At 49.2% G+C, this 15,062-nt stretch overlaps 1 long non-coding RNA gene across 4 annotated transcripts in view; it reads left to right on the forward strand.

The window, feature by feature from the left end:
• LOC101128393 (uncharacterized) overlaps positions 1-15,062 on the forward strand; it is a 199,849-nt gene that overhangs the window by 73,107 nt on the left and 111,680 nt on the right. The window lies entirely within an intron of this gene.

Genomic DNA, 15,062 nt, shown 5'->3' on the forward strand with positions numbered 1-15,062 from the left:
TCCAGAACCCTTCCCATTGGTCACTCTGTGCAGGACTCAGAGACTCTAGAGGGGAAATGGACAGGGAAGCTGTCACCAGCAGCCTCTGTCCACCGTCTTAAAAAAAGAATGGAAGTGACGATGCAGCTCACCTGCCCTCTCCATCCCACAGAAATCAAAGGGGGTTGGAGGCAGGGAGCCCGTGCCCCTGGCATAACGAGCCATGTGGGCCAGAAACCTGACAAGCCTTTGCTCCCTGCACGTGTCAGGAGTTCTTGACAGCCAGCAATGGGAGCACTAATTGCTAGCCAGGGTGAGGGTGGCAGCTCCGCAATCCCTATCAATTATGGGCATTGGCCATGGCTGTGAGACAAAAAGTTTCCTTGGAGGCCGTCAGGCCCCAGTGTCATTACTCGGGTCTGCTGTGCCTGCTGGAGGCAGGACAGAAACAATGGCCACCCGCCACCCCCCACTGCCTCGGTGGGCTGGCCCTGGGCTTGCAGTGCAGGGCCTGACAGTTGTAGGGGGAAACGTGGGGCCCGCCTGGCCTGCCTTGATGTTTTGGCACTGGGCTTGTCACCCTGGGCACTGATGGGCCACTATCACCTCTCTTAGGAAGGGAAAACTTCAGGTCAGGTTTTTTTGTTTAATCAATTTTTTTTTTCCTTGTGGGGAAACTGAAAAGACTCATCACAACTGGTGGTTTTCAAACTAAGAACTGCTTTGGGAAACGGAGAGGCTGAGTGGGTGACAGTCAGGATTCCCATCCCATGGTCAGGTTAAATCTGTTTCTCAAATCAGTCATTGGCTGAAGCCTCAGCACTGGCTCTTAAACTTTGATCAGCTTCAGAGGCACCTGCAGGGCTGGTTAGAAGAGATTGTGGGTCTGGGGTGGGGTCGTGATCTATGTCTGTAACCAGTTCCCAGGTGCTGCTGCTGGTCCAGAGACCACACTAGGAGACCAAGTTCTTCTCAATCTCCGTGTCGTGCACTGTGTATATCTGGGGAACTTTTTCAAAATACACATGCTGGGGTAACAGTCCAAACCCAGAATCAAAATGTTCAGACCGTTGCTGGGGCCCAGGGAGTCAGATACCCCTCAGTGCTGCTTACCCAAGTTGCTGGAGGAGGTCATGAGGGATATCTTGTCCTACTGAAGGGAAGGAAATGCTTTTTCAAGATTTAGAGTTGTTTGGATAGGCAAGGGCTGCCTAGAAAGAGCGAGGCCCCTGGTGCTGGAGGGGCCCAAGCCTAATTTGGGCCACTAACTCTTGTAGGCTGTGCTAGAAGGGCCCCTGAATATGATAGAGGTTGGATGGGGGACTCTGAGTTTCTCCTCCCTCAAGTCTGAGCAGGGGAGATTTGGGGATGTTGAGTTTGGGCTGGAGCTGGGCTTGGAAGTCTTCTCTTCCATGTCCCAGGATGCCCCACGGCATCATTGTTGAGTTTCCCACCACATTTGCTTCATGATCTCCAGCATTTTGGGCACCATCTCACCCACCCCCACAGATCCTACCTCCCCCTCCCCTGTGAGTGAAGCGGGGCAATCAGTGGCACTTCATTAGCATATGAGGAAACTGAAGCCCAGGGAGGTTAAATGACTGGTCTAGGGGCCCGCTGCACTTCCTTCGAGTCCCCTGAGGGGAAGGAGCCTGGACCGCACAGCGCAGGTGGTGATGGGATGTAGACTGAGCCCAGCACAGCTGAGTGAATGATGGCAGGTGCCCGAGGTGAAAGACGGACTCCCGGGGCCTGGTAAAGCAGCTGCTGAATTGTCCTCAGCCTTGGGGGTCTGGGGGATTTAGGGTCCAGGGCCTGATTAAGACACTTTCTGGGGCTAAAGTTTGTCTGTGGCCTGGGGGGTCTCGGTGCTCCTGGAAGTCGGGTCCAGCCCTCTGTCCTTCCATGGGGCCTACCCCCAGGGTCTCCCACCGCCCCTTCTACATGCTTGCACCTTGCCGTAGCATTTTCAGGAAAACAGTTTTATCAAGTTATAATTTACGTAGCATGAAAGTCATCCACTGTGAGTGTTCCGCTTGATGAGTTTTAGTAAATCTTTACAGTTGTGCAGCGTCACCACAATTCCAAATGTTCCCTCAGGTCTGCTTGCAGCCGGTCCCCACTCCCACCCTCTACCTCAGGAAAATTAAGCATCCACTTTCTCTATATATAGTTTTGTCTTTTCTAGAACATTTTGTATAAATGGAATCATGCAATAAATAATCTTTTGTGTCTGGCTTCTTTAATTTAGCATAATGTTTCTTAAGTATATTCATGCTGTTTCATATATCAGTACTTTATTCCTTCTTATTGCAAAGTAGTTTATGAATGTATGGCCACACCACACTTTGTTTATCTAGTTCATGGACATTTGGATTATTTCTAAGTTTTGACAACTTCCAATAATGCTACCATGCGCATGGTGGTTCATGCCTGTAATCCCAGCACTTTGGGAGGCTGAGGTAGGAGGATCGCTTTAGCCCAGGAGGTGGAGACCAGCCTGGGCAACATAATGAGACCCTGCCTCTAAAACAATAAAAAAAAATAAGTGCTACAATGAACTTTGCATATAAGTCTTTATGTGGATGTATGTTTTCCTTTTTCTCGGGTAGATACCCAGGTGTCATGGGAAAGTGTGTGCTTAACTTTTTAAGAAATTGCCTAACTGTTTTCCTAGGTGGCTGTACCATGTTATAGTCACGCCAGCAACGTATAAAGATTTCAGTTTCTCTGCTTCCTCTCCAATACTTGCTATTGTCTCTTTTTATTGGAGCCATTTTACTGGATATGTATGGGTGCCTCAGTGCGGTTTTTATTTGCATTTCCCTAATGACTAATGATGCTAGCTTCTTTTCATGCACCCATTAGGTTAGTCATCTTGTGTCTTTGGTGAAGTGCTTATTCAAATCTTTTTGTTTTAATAGGATTGTTTGTTTATCACCGAGTTGTTAATGTTCTTCATATATGCTCAATAGAAGTCCTTTATCAGATACATAATTTGTAAGCCTTTTCTCCCATTCTATGGTTTGTCTTTTCATTTTCTTAATGTCTTTTGAAGTGTAAAGGTTTTAATTTTGATGTTTATTTTATTAACTTTTTCTCTTCTGGATCTTATTTTGGTGTCATATCTGATAAATCTTTGCTTTATCCAATGTCAGAAAGATTTTCTTCTGTTTTCTTTCTGGACATTGTATAGTTTTCGTTCTTTTATTTAGATCTATGATCTTTTTTTGTTTGTTTGTTTTGTTTTTGAGATGGAGTCTCACTCTGTTGCCCAGGCTGGAGTGCAGTGGCACAATCTCCACTCATTGCAACTTCCACCTGCCCGGTTCAAGCAATTCTTCTGCCTCAGCCTCCCGAATAGCTGGGATGTCAGGTGCCCGCCACCATGCCCAGCTAATTTTTGTATTTTATTAGTAGAGACGGGGTTTCACCATAATGGCTAGGTTGGTCCCAAACTCCTGACTTAAAGTGATGCATCCACCTTGGCCTTCCAAATAAAGTGATGGGATTACATGCGTGAGCCACTGCGCCCGGCTGAGACCTAAATCTATTTTGAATTAATTTTGTGTGTGGTGTGAAGTGAGAACCTAAGTTCTTTTTAAAATTTTTTTGCATACTGATATCCAATTGTCCCTGCATCATTTGTTGAAAAGGGTATCTTTTCCTCGTTAAACTGTTTTGGCACTTTGTTGAAACTCAATTGACTGTACATGTGTGCATTTATTTCTGGATTTTGTATTGGGTTGCATTGATCTATGTCTATCTTTATACTAATACGACACTGTCATGATTACTGTAGTTTTATAGTAAAATCTGAAATCTGGTAGTGTAGGTCCTTCAACTTGTTCTTGCTTTTCAAAATTTTGGCCAATCTGGGTTGTTTTCATTATCATATACATTTTAGGATGAGCTTGTCAATTTCTACCAAAAAAGCCTGCTGAGATTTTGATACATATTTGATAGAGATTTTGATGGCAATTTGGGAAAGATTGCCATCTTAATAGTATTGAGTCTTCCAATTCATGAACATTTATTTACATCTTCATTTATGTAGATCTTGTTTAAATTTTAGCAATATTTTATAGTTTCCTGTGTATAATTTTTTTATTTCTTTTGTTAAATTTCTAAATGCTTTATTCTTTTTGATGCTATTGTGAATGAATTCTTTTCTTAATTTTATTTTCAGATTGTTCATTGCATAAAAATACAATTGGTGAGCCAGGTGTCGTGGCTCATGCCTGTAATCCCAGCACTTTGGGAGGCTGAGGTGGGTGGATCACTTGAGCTCAGCAGTTCGAGACCAGCCTGGGCAACATGGCAAAACCCCATCTCTACAGAAAATACAAAAATTAGCCAGGCGTGTGGCATGCACCTGTGGTCCCAACTACTCGGGAGGCTGAGGTGGGAGGATTGCTTGAGCCTGGGAGGCAAAGTTTGCAGTGAGCCAAGATCGTGCCTCTGCACTCCAGCCTCCTGTCTCAAAAAAAAAAAAAAAAAAAAAAGAAAGAAATACAATTGATTTTTATATCTTGATCCTATATGCTGTGGTGCTTTTAAAACCAAAATGTCTTGATACTCCTCCTATTGAGAGATGGGATCCACCCTTGAGTCTGGCTCTAAAAGTTCTTGGACTATAAAATATGACAGAACAAATACTAAGGCCTTTAGAAACTAGCAGCTTTCTTCCTGTCTGTTGGGATACTTGCTCTTGGACATCAGCCACCATGCTGTGAGGAAGTTCAAGTAGCCCATGGAGGGGCCCATGTGGAGGTCTGGTTGGAGAGGAATCAAGGCTCCGCCCATCAGCAGCACCCGCTTGCCAGCCATCTGAGTGAGCTGTCTTGGAAGTGGATGCTCCAGCCTCCAGTTAAACTTCTTTGGCTGGTGCTTCATGAAACAGAAATGAGTTTCCCTGCTAGGACTTGCCTTCAATGCAGATTTGTGAGCAAAGTAAGTGACCATTGTTGATAGGAGCCACTAAGCTTTTGGAATAGTTTGTTTCACAGAACTCAATAACTGAGACATTTGTCCTCTGAGTCTGATTAAGCACTTGAGTGGGAGAGAAAGAGTAATGAAGAAAGGAGGAGGGGAGGAGGGGCTGAAAGCAGGCAGCAGGAAGGAAGAAGTGATGATTTGAGTGACCGCTCTGCTGCTGACCTGGCTGGCCACTCTGTGTGCCCTGCCCCTTCCTGCAACCTCCCCTTTTGACACAGCCCTTTTCTGTTGGGTCTGTCCCATATCGCCCAGGGCTCCTGTGTGGCCCTGTCTTCCCAGGGCCAATCAGGGGTCACAATGCCCAAGGTCAGACCTGTTTGTTTGGAGTTGTCTGGAGAGCAAAGCCCTAAGTGAGCGAGGATGAGGTGGAGAAGGAAGGGGCCCCACAAGTGGCAGCCAGTCTAGCTCACACGAGCTCCTGGGCAGCCTGGCCCCTCGGCCCCTGACATGGCTCCCTTCTCATGTCCTAGACATTCCCCTCCCCCTTTGCTCTTTTCATGACTGGCTCTTTTACATCCTTCGGTCCTTAGCCAAAAAGACACCTCCTTAGAGAGGCCCTCCCTGACTGCTACAAAATAATACATTCCTCCTTCTCCTTAATATCTCACTCCACCTCCTGTTTGCCTAATCCTTGGCATTATCACAATGTGCCATTGTCCATGAGTTTGTGAGCTCTCTGTCTGGTGTGTCTGGACTGTCTGCTCTCTGAGGGTAGGGCCACTGGGCCTTTTTCTCGGCTGTGTTCCCAGTACCCTGCCTAGCAGATACCTGCGGAATGAGTGAACAGTGAAAGCTAACACTGGCATAGCTTCTGTAAGAGCTGGCCCTATTCTAAACACTTTACTTAGATCAACTGAATAAATCCTCTGAACAACCCATAAGCTAGCAATTATTATTATCCTAATTTTATAGATGAGGAACCAAGAACAAGAAGGCTACGTGTCCCACAGCTAGTAAGTGGTGAGGCTGGGATTTGGAACCAAGGCAGTCTGGTGCCAGAGTCGATGCTCTCAGCTCCTGAATGAGTGGTGCCCACCTCCTTCTGGCTGTGACACTGCTTCGGGGGGTCATGACCCCAGGCTCCATTGCTGTTCCCAGATACCCATGGGACAGGATGTCCCATGCTGTCCCCAACCCCCACCCCCTTCAACCCCCACACACCTATTCTCCTCTCCTGGATGAGAGCTCTGACTTCACTGATCTTGGCAGGTCCCAGCAGACCATTCTTCTCCCAGCAGTCCTGGGAGGGAGGACTTGTCATCGTCTTATGACAAAAGGGGAAACTGAGGTTCTCTGGGGGGAAGAAAAAGGGGCTGCCTTGTTCCCCAGGCCAGGACTCTTTTCTCTGCCTTTCAGCTGCTTGATCTCATAGGCAGCAGAGCATTTTAAAAAGCTGGGTGGGCTTCCCAGACAGGGCTCCTCTTATTTCCCAATAGCTCGGTGGGGAGGGTGGCAGGTATGGTTTCTTGTCCCCATTCTGTTGATGAAAAAACTGAGGCCCAGAGAGATGAAGCCCGTTGCTTGTGGTCATGTAGCTGATGAAGACCCAGGCTTCCTGGCTTCCAGCCCTGGGTCCATCCTGGGCACCCATGACACCAGGTGGCAGGCACTTCAGGCTCACCTCTCTCTGGGTCAGGGTGAGATGTCAAGGTGACTGGCTCATAATAGGTGAGAAATATCCCATCAAACAGCTTGGAAGGTGATTTTTGAATGAATGCACGAGTGAATGAATGATTCTCTGATGTATGCCTCATAGTGGAGGCTTGGCAGGGCACCTGTAAGGGCTCTGTAAGTGCTGGCTGCCCATTGAGCCCTTCAGGGTGTGAAGTCGGTGTGACCTAATAGTTTGGGCTGAAGAAAATGATCCTTTTTCTAAGGGAGAGGCGAATCCAGGGATATGGAAGGTCGGGGAAGGCTGCTTGGAGGAGGTGGCATTGGTACTGGGCTTGAAAAGTTGAGGGGAGAAGCGCTTAGGATAGGAGGCCTAACAGGGTCGTCAGAACCCTGGATCCAGCTTCCATCACTAGGATGGAGGCGAGGGCAGGAAGGCGGAAACACTCATGCCCTGGGGAGTGGGGGCCTAACCATCCATTGCACAAGGCCCAGAGCAGCCAGGCAGGATGAGGGCCATTCCTCTTGTTCCTCCATGTGTTAGACCGGGTCTCCAGGATTTTCCCAGTGCCTCCCTCTGAAACCCGTCTTTCCTTTGTCAGTGAACCCCAAAGACGGGCTAATTTTTGGCTTTGGACACATGTGGGTTCTGCTTCAAAGAATTTCAATCCATGAAAATGTAAACTTCTAAGGGAAGGGAATTTCATTTATTACACCTCCCAGGGCACTAGGCATTTTACATACGCTCATTTCTTTCTCATAAGACCCCATGAAAAAGTTACGATTCTTTTTTTTTAACAGCTTTACTGTTTAAAGTTCATCCATTTAAAGTGTACAATTCCATGGTTCCATGTATATTTACAGATTGTGCAACCATCACCATAATCTAATTTTAGAACATTTTCATCATCTCCCAAAGAAATCTTGTACCCATTAGCAGTCACTCCCCATTCCTTCCTCCGGCTCCCACATACCAAAAAAGTCTTGAGACTGGCATAATGAATTCCTTTTACCCCACCACCCAGCTTCCATCATAATCCAGTTCCATCCTGGCTGCCTTATCTTTCTTTGCTGATGCTGTTGCTGAAGAATCCTAAATCCTCTCTATTCCAAGTGTATTCTGTGGACCAGCCGCATGGGCTTAGCCAGGAATTCGTTAGAAATGCAGAATCTCAGGCCCCACCCCAGTCCCTTTGAATCAGAATCTGCCTTTTAATAGAGTTCCCATGAGATCCATGTATGCAACAGCATTTGGGCAGCTCTGGGATAAGAATAAGCTTGAGTCTTCATGACATGTCACCTTCATGCACTTCAATGTGTGTCTCTGACATAGGAACATCGTCTTCCGTAACCACCAGGCCATTATCACAATGACAGAGATAAGCAAGAATTCGGAACTTCCTCTCTGAATTCCCATTCTGAAATTCCAGGTCCCAGCTAGGAATGCAGTGTAGGAATTGAACCCAGACTCGTCTGGCGGCACGCCTTTCTTCCCTCCACCTTCACCATTCTGAGGCTGTCCCCAGACAGCTGAGAGGCTTTGAGCCATGCTCATTTATCAAGGGCAGCCTGGAGCCTTCAGCAGAGTGCCTTGCAGACACTGAGACACCGGGCTGCTCACTCTTTCTCTCTGAATGGCTGTGGTAGCAATGGTAGCACCTCGGATGATGACCAGCTGACCAGATGACCATAGTCAGCCTCTCAGGCAGAGCATTAGTGATTGATAACAAAGGGGACTGCTGGCTGGGCCAGGGGCCAACCCACCACTGACCTGCTGTGTGACCTCTGGGCCAGCCCCTCTCCCCTTTGGAACTCTTTCTTGGAGAGGCCAGACTAGGGAACCTGGGCTTGGTCCCAATACAGCAGGGTTTGCCGTGTGCCACCATCACCGGGCTCACCCCATGGCCATTCTGGGTGCCAGCACAGTGGTGTCTCTGAGTAGCTTTGTCCCTTCTCCCCTACCTGAACTCCAGGGGGAATTTGTTGGGGAGAGGGGCACCTGCTTGCTAAGAGGAGCCCTATGACAGTGGAGGCTGGGTTCTTTGAATTTGGTGTCATGAAGCGGAATCAGTCCTAGTGCCTTTGAGGCCCTGCAGGGACCCTGGCCCTATCCTCGGCATCCTAGGGGGAGCCCAGGGGAAAGGCAGGCCTGGGCATGGCTCTCTGGGAGCTGCAGGCTGAAGTGGAGGGAAGACTTGGAGCAGCTCGTCCCCATCCTGGCATCAACTGAAGTCCTCCAGCCTTCTGATTTTAGGGATGGGTAACCCAACATGGCACGAGAACTCAGGGCTTCTCAGAGCCCTTCTGACTCTCACGATAAGGGCACCGTGTCCTGCCCAGATGAAAGACCATGAATGTGCTAATGGGACTGTGTCCCCATCCATTGAGCTCCCTTCTCAGTAAATGGGCAGTTGTGGATACAGGATCTGGTGTCAGGCAGCCTGGGCTGAAACTCAGCTCTTTCTTACTAGGTGTGCCACCTGAGGTGAAGTGTAGGGTAGCTTTGAGTCAGTGCTGCCTCTTATGGAAACAGGGTGTGGTCATCACCATATCCATCTCAAAGTGCACCCGGGAAGATTGAATGGAGGTAAGCAACCTGGCACACAGCACCGGGGCAATAGAGGTCAGCTGCTACTCTTATTTATTTATTTATTTATTTATTTGAGGCAGAGTCTTGCTGTGTCGCCCAGGCTGGAGTGTAATGGCACAGTCTTGGCTCACTGCAACCTCTGCCTCCCGGGTTCAAGTGATTCTCCTGCCTCAGCCTCCCAAGTAACTGGGATTACAGGTGCCCACCACCATGCCTGGCTACTTTTTGTATTTTCAGTAGATGGGGTTTCACCATGTTGGCCAGGCTGGTCTCCAACTCTTGACTTCAGGTGATCTGCCTGCCTCGGCTTCCCAAAGTGCTGGGATTACAGGCATGAGCCACCGCGCCCCACCCAGCTGCTACTCTTATTAATTAGCATTATGGGCCTCTGCCTGGAAGCCCCAGTGTCTTATTGAATGTGGAAGGCCCTTAACAACCTGGCTTTTGATTTCCTCTCTTGCCTTAACCCCCCTTCCCCATCCCTGCTTTCTATGTTCCAGCCCAAATGATCTTTAATTGTTTCCTGAAATGAGTTCTTCGAACCTCCAGACCTTTGCCCAAGTTCCCTCTATCTTTCCTTTGTACAAATTTAGATCTCAGTTCCTTGGCAACCTCCCCAGCCCATGATGGCATGGAGGGTCCCTCCTGAGAGCCATCCCTCATATGCACCCCCAGGATCTCTACTGCCATTGCTTGTTTACTTGTTGTCTACCCAGCAGACTGTGAACTCCAGGCAGCAGGGCAAAAGTCCCCAAGTCTCTAGTACCTGGTGCAGGTCCTACTTACTGGAGGTTCCCAGGGAATCTTAGCTGAATAATCAGAAGGAGTGGTGTCTGTCAGTATACAGTTAGTGTCTAATGAGTGTGGGCTAACTGCAGTGGGAAATTAGGGCCCAATAAAGCATGGTGCATATTTGTGGGAAGTGGTGGTCAGGAAAGGTTTGCTGTAAGAAATGAGGCCATAACACGTCCTTGGGGGATGCTGCTCAGGCTGAGAGAAGGGAGAGGCATTTAGTTGTCCTCCATAAATGTTTATTAAAGTGCCTGACTTACTTAGCAGGCTGCCCCTGATCTCAGGAAGCCGTTTACCCATACTATGTGTTTGGGGAGCTAGATCTCAGGTGGAATTTACATTTGAGACAAATGTATTATTGATTGACATGGAAAAAAGCTATGGGAACTGGTGCTTCAGAGAGAGAGTGATACTTGAGCAGGGCTATGAAGAATGCATAGGAGTTCATAAGGTAGGTAAGAGAGGACGAGCAGTGTGTGCTGACAGAACAGACCATGAGAAGCCATTGAGGGAAGAAACATGTTTAAGGAATGTTGGAAAGTATGATAGGGCTACATGCAAGGTGACAAGATGAGGCGGTATATTACCAAAATGTGTGAATATCAGGCTATGGAGTTTGGACATTATCCCACAGCTCATTCCTTCAGGTATTTATTCCACTAATATTTACTCAGCACTTACTATATATTAGACTCTGTGCTGGGTACTGGGCACACCTCAGTGAAAAAATAAAGGTCCTGTTCCCTGTCCCTGTGGAGCTTAGAGTCTAGGAAGGATCCAAGGAAAATGATCAAGCAGTAAACAACATAGTCAATCCAGGATCTTAGGAAAAATGAGTATCACAGTAGCTGAAGTGGAGGATGGATCAGAAGGCAGAGGTGAGGAAACAGGTCAGAAGGAGGCTGGAAAGCACACAGGCCAGAGATGAGTGTCTGAGCCTGGGCGGTGTGGAGGGGATGGAGAGGAGGCGACATGTGATAGATCAGAAATGGCTGCACATCGTTGCTGCTCCTCCTATCAAGAAATAGAGTCTAATTTTTGGCCCTTGCATTGAACTGCTTGATCAGTAAATAGAATGTGGCAGAAGTGATGTTTGGGACTTCCAAGGCTGAGTCATAAGAAAGCACACAGGTTGCTTGGGATCCTTGGAACACTCCATGTGGAAGCCTTGAGCCCCCATGGAATCCAGTTACCCCAAGGCTGCCACGTGACAGGCGCTCTGGAGGACAGTTTCAGTGGAGCTCCGCCTTCCAGGTGTCCCCATCATGATGCCAGACATGCGAGTGAAGCCAACACAGGGCTTTCAGAAGGGCCCATTCACCAGCTGAATAGTACTTGAGTGGCCCCCATGCACACCATAGGGACTGGAAGATTTACCCGGCTGAACCCTGTGTGAATTCCTGATCAACACAAATCTCAAGATAGAATAAAATCGTTTTCATTATCAGTCACTAAGTTGTAGAGTAGTTTAGTATACAGCAACAGAGAAACTGGAACAGAATGGAAGACAGAGGCCCTCAGAAGGCAAAGCCAACAGGGCCTACCTTCTAGATGTAAGGAAGAATGCCTGTCACTAGAGGCGGCGTTGAGGGATTGGGGCATTGACATTGGAGTTACCAGATTTAGGAAAATAAAAATACAGGATGCCCCAGTGAATTTCGGGTAAAGAATGAATACATTTGTAGTATAGTATCTCCCGTGTTGTATGGGACATACTTATACTAAACACTCATTGTTAACCTAAAATCCAAAGCTAACTGAGCACCCAGTATTTCACCTGGCCACCTGGTCCAAGTTGGGGAAATGATCTGTGTAAGGGCTAGAGGTGGAGATCTAGGAAGACATCTAGGAAGCCTGAGAGAGGATGGGGTGAGGGGCCCTGGGGCCAAACGTGTAGGGTCCGGGAAGCCCGGGCCGGGGGCAGACTGTGCCACTGGCCGTGGAGAGTCCATGTGGGTCCATGTGGGAACTGGAGCATGTTCCCTTGGCAAGTGTCTTGGCTGTGGCTGTGCCTGGGCCCCCTCTCAGGAGCCACACTCTATATGTGGTGCTAGTGACCGGGACAGGAAAGTGCAGCCCTCTCTGCCCTGACGCGCCACCTCCCTGCAGCATGTGAGGAATGCGGCCTGCTGAGAGCTCCCTGCGTGGCTGTGGCCGGGTGCCCAGGCTGCTGTCCCATCTGCCCTTCGGAGGCATCTCCTTCCCCATCCCATCCTGTTGGTTCTCCTTGCAGACTGCTATCCCATTAAATCCACAGACTTCTCCTTCACATCTTCAGAAATGCCGACACACCAGCACTGTCTGGAGACTTGTCTGCTGGTGGTGTGTGGAGCGCTCCCCGGAGCAGGGCTGGGCTGAGATGGCAGAGAGCTCTCCTCCCTCCTGCAGGGCCTGGGGCTGGGGGACTCCTGGCACTCTCCACTCTGTCTTCTGTTCCCAGCCTCCTGGAGAGCCAGGCCTTTTCTAACCCTGGGAAGCCCCCGAGAGAGGTGCATTCAGGCTGCTACTCCGGGGTCTGCTGCTTCTGTCCTGTCTCTCCCCAGACCCTCACAATAGCTGTGTCTGACGTCTCTCACCTGGGGAGGAAGCTGTCCTCCCAAGTCTGCATGCAGAGCCGCAGCCACCTCTGAGCTAGGGGAAGTGTGGGGTTCTGGCCTGGGTTGGGAAGTCCCTCTTATAGCCACACCTCTTCCCTTGGGGCTCTGGCTTGGAGTCCCTTTGAAGCAGGCCTTTCTCTACAACCTCCTATGGCTCGCCATTGCCCATGCATCAGCCTGAATGGCCTGGTTGGCCTCGCCCTGCCTACCCCAGTCTGCCCATCACCTTTTCTTCCTCTCGACCCAGACACACCACCCTGGTTGGCAGGAACCTTCCCTCTGCACATCCTCTCCCCCAGCACTGCTCAGACTCCACTTCTTTGTTGGGAAACCATCAGACCTGCTGTGTGCTGAGCACTGAGCTAGGTGCTCCAGGGGACACCATGTGATTTGGATGAGGCCCCCCCTTCAAGGAATGAGGGGTTCCCTTGAGAAGACAGGGAGGTACGGTAGACAGATGGGCAAACCGAGTCAGAACTGGGTGTCTTCCCCTCTAGAGTCAAGAATCTAGAGTCGATCTCTTCAACGCTAGCAAGTGACTGAGTGACCATGACTGAGTGCCCCGAGGTTTCTGGCCTCAGGTGCCTCATCATGAACTGTAGCCAATGCTACTCTTTTCCTTCCTACCCCACAGAGTGTGGGGATCAAGTGAGACAGCAATTGCGAAAGCTGGGCAGCAACACGTTTCTTAGTGGATAGGGATTATTTTTGTCTGGTGGAGCACAGCTTTGTTTATTTGTTTGTTTGTCTGAACATAAAGGGCTGCTCTGCAGAAGCGGAGGACAAATGGTTCAACTCCAGCTGGGTGAGTTGAGGCAGGTTCCGTGGAGAAGGGACGCTGGAGGTGGGGCTGAAAGAGCACGAAGGGATTTTCCATGAAGATGAAGTCAAGATGGGGCAGCGAGCGGTGGGAAGGGTGTTTCATTCTCTGCAGATGGCATGTGCAAAGCCACTGGAGAGCAAGAGAGCCTGGCATATGTGGCCACCCAGGCTGACACCCAGGATGTGTGAGGAAGGGTGAGACAGAATGGGGAGCCCAGGGATGCTGGAGGGAAGAGGTCACCCTGGGGTCAGCATGGGAAGGCCTTTGCCTGCCAGCTGAGGAGTCTGGACTTCATCCACTTGACAGCAGGGAGCCAAGGAAGACTTTTCGCAGGAGTGACATGGTCAAAGGCATGCCTTGCCCCTTCTCGATGCCGTCATAGCTCCTCTCCCTTTTTTCAAATTTTGCCTCCTCTGTGGAGTTTTCTCTAAATGTTCTGAGTCCCCCGACTCGGGGCACAGCTGATGCTTTTGGGGCTGACCAAGGACGGGGTTGCCTCCCGTCTGTCCTTCCCCGGTGCCAGCCTGAAGCCCAGTGCTGCCTAGGTACCTCATGTCCTTCACCGAATCTCACTGACTGTCCCAGTACGCATAAACCATGCTCCTGTCTCTTGCTCTGTGATGTTGGCATGAAATACTCAGATGCCACCACAGCAAGGATTGACCCACATCTCTGGGGTCAAACCAGCTCGGAGGGGCCAAGTCATGTCTCAATTTGATTTTCCTGGATTAGAGTCAAGCTCAGTGACTGTAACAAAAACAGCACCCCCTCCCTTGGTTTAGAAGAGTTGTCATCCCTGGATCTGGCGGCTCTGGGCTGTTTTTATTTTTAACAACCAGAGTTGCCTTGTGGCGCTGGAGGTGAAAAGCAAAATTCATAGAGAGCAGAGAAGAGGCTGTGTCTATGGGGTCCCTGTGGATGGGGAGCACAATCATCTCATGAGCGCCTTGGTGACGTCGAGGCTGCACCCTCATTCATAGCCTCCAGGAATTCTCTATGTAGATCTTAAAGTCCCAAAGGGTACTCTGGTTCTATTCTTAACTCTGTAAGAATAAGGGGGATACTTATAACTCTATAAGTATAAGGGGGAAACTGAGGCACCATGTGGGACGCATCAGCTCAGATCACACTGGGGGTCAATGGCAGAACTGGGAGTAGAACCGTGCTTCTTGCTTCCTGGTGGGTGCATTTTTTCCTGGCCCCAGCTTGGTTCTATATATGGGGACTAAACTGAGTCAGGGAGAGCTTGGAGGGGAGGTGCTGGAGTTGAGATAGAGCTGGAAGAAAGGGAGCTTCAGTGACAGAAACCGATGCAAAGCTGGGACAGAGCTGCTGGAGAAGATCTGGCTTAGATTTGGCCAAAAATTGTACACTGCTCATTTTAAATGCTGTATGGTGTGCCCAGTTCAGCCACCCATCCACTGGAAAGGGTGGCCACTCTAGAAAAGGCAACACAATACTTTTTTTTTTTTTCTTGAGATGGAGTCTTGCTCTGTTGCCCAGGCTGGAGCGCAGTGGCCCGATTTTGGCTCACTGCAACCTTCACCTCCTGAGTTCAAGCAATTATCCTGCCTCAGCCTCCTGAGTATCTGGGATTACAGGCGTGTGCCACCATGCCTGGGTAATTTTTGTATTTTTAGTAGAGATGGGGTTTCACCATGTTGGCCAGGCT

This window comes from Gorilla gorilla, chromosome 8 (genome assembly GCF_029281585.2).
Source record: "Gorilla gorilla gorilla isolate KB3781 chromosome 8, NHGRI_mGorGor1-v2.1_pri, whole genome shotgun sequence".
Lineage (NCBI taxonomy): Eukaryota > Metazoa > Chordata > Mammalia > Primates > Hominidae > Gorilla > Gorilla gorilla.